Here is a 2,506-nt window from a genome sequence, read left to right on the forward strand (position 1 = left end):
TGACCAACTTTCATGCATCAAACCCTCTATAGAGCTTGTTTTGGCATTTTGAGCAATAGATGCCATGCATGGACGTAAGGCTTGCAACTTTACATGATACTTCAGCCTTAAAAGGCTAGATCTAGAGTATGGAGCCTTAGTTCTGCATAAAAATGTCTGAATGAGAGAATGAACTGAAGGGACTCGACGAGTTGATGAACCAACTAAACCAGTTGGCTAGGGTTTTCCCCGACAGTCTGGACGCGTTACAACTTGAGGAGTTGAGTTGGATTTTCCCGATACTTCAGAGGAAACGAAGGAACTCGATGAGTCGCATAGGTGCACTCGATGAGTTGGGTCGACATGGAATGTTGACTCGAAGGTTGACTTCCGTTGACTTTTAGAGTTTTGGTCAAGACATGAATTATTGAGACCATGGAGGGGTAAATGGTATGTCACCCTTTCCGAGAGTTAGAGAAGGGGTTAGCCTAACATTTTAGGGTTGTAGTTATAAAGTGTTAATTAGAGATGATTATGATATGTAAGGGGAGTCTAGACTGTTCGTGGAGTACGAGACCTACTTGTTTACGTACGAGGTGAGTCTTCTGACTATGCTTGCCTAAGTAGTAGTACTGTATGATCGGAGGGTCTTATATGCTTATACTGAGTTATGTGATATCATGCATCTGTCTTTGTGATTTATGCTTTATATTATTTTGTGCCTTGTTGAGTTAGGACTTGAGGGTCCAATCCGAGTTGTGAGACCGGATGTCTTCACTGAGACACATTGACTGGAGGGTCTTTATCGAGATATAGTCATAAGAGGGTAATTATTTGCATGTGGTATTTTGGGGAACTCACTAAGCTTCGTGCTTACAGTATTTTGGGGAACTCACTAACGAAATAATATTTCTTGCCATTTCAGATGAGTAACAACGCTTTTTTCAAATCTAATACTAATCCACTACTAAACAATAAAGAATAATCTCTAATATTGGTGACAGGTGAAGCTTTCCTATTCCCCATGATCAAGTTTATCTTCCCGTGCTCCACATTCTCACTTCTTCTTAGTCCCTGCAAATCAGTACATATGTAAATACCACATCCTATATTAAGGACCCAAGAATTAGAATGGGTGAATTATTAGACAATATAGTGTATGTACCTGCATGGTTGGGTTTTACTTTCCCATCCTTCACATCTTGCTGGTCCTTTGGGCAGTTTCGCTTCCAGTGCGACCTTTTATGGCAATAGAAGCATTCCGCCTCTTTAGGGTTAGTAGAAGGAGTGACAAAACCTTTCTTGGTTCCACTTTAAGAGGAGCCATCAATGGTCTTCCCCTTGGTGCCCTTCGAAGCGCTCTTCTTATTCTTTCCTCTGCCTTGTCCGATTTCCAAGACAGGGGCCGCGGTAGGAGTAGGAGTGGTAACAACCGATTTACTCTTAAGACCACTTTCCACGGTCTTCAAGAGTCCTTGACGTTTTCTGAGTGTAACTTCCTCCTTGTTCATGTGGTATGTCATACAGAATTGATCATAACACTATGGTACGGAGTGCAAAATGATGTCAATTGCCGACTCCTCGGGAAGTTCAAATTTAGTTTCAACAAACAGTCCACATACCTTTGCATTTTCTGCATGTGGCCTGTGATGGTTTCACCATCCTTCATTCGGGTTGTTATCATGTATGAGATGATTTCATATCACTCTTGACGAGCACTTTGATGGTAGCGGACCATCAAATCCTGGTGCATCTCAAAAGGATATTAGTCCTCATATGACTTTTGGATCTCGGTTGTCATAGTGGCCAACATGATACATGCCACTTTGGTAGCATCTACTTCATGTGCCTGATATTTAGCGATCTCTTCAGAAGTAGCAGATGGCTCAAGTTCCTCAAGCTCCTTGTCGAGGACATATTCTTTGTCCTCATACCGAGTGACCATCCTAATGTTCCTGATCCAATCCATAAAGTTGGATCCATCAAAGATGACTCTCCCACATAGGTTCATGAGAGAGAAGGAGTCGGTAGGGTTTGAGCCTAAAGCATCATTGTTGGAAGACATCTGAAAAGAAGAAAGACAAGTTTAGATTAGATATAAAGAGAGTCCTTAATAAAACACCCAAATGTAATATTAAGGCTAGGACCCAACACAATATTTTATAACTTAGAAGAGAGATGCCGTAATCCAAGCTATAAAATATTTGAAGGTAGGTGAATGAAGATTCACCAATTTCCACCATGAAAAACGAAATAAATTATCAGGTTTTAATTGGTTTTGAAACTCCTAGATTCTTTGAGATTCATTGAACTTTTCAATGTCATGTTTCAATCTCGAGTGTGCCCTTCATGTTTTGTGACTGAGATGCCGAGGATCACAAAACAAGGTGTGAAGTAACCATGCAAATTACTTAGTACCCTTAATATTTACCCCTCAATCGATGTGCCGGTTAACCACACGCGCTCCACCGATACTATGATAAACATTAAGTCACCATTTTCCTACCTTGTTATGTCCAGGTTAGTG

The sequence above is a fragment of the Lactuca sativa genome, chromosome 4, assembly GCF_002870075.4.
Source record: "Lactuca sativa cultivar Salinas chromosome 4, Lsat_Salinas_v11, whole genome shotgun sequence".
In the NCBI taxonomy this organism is placed as follows: domain Eukaryota; kingdom Viridiplantae; phylum Streptophyta; class Magnoliopsida; order Asterales; family Asteraceae; genus Lactuca; species Lactuca sativa.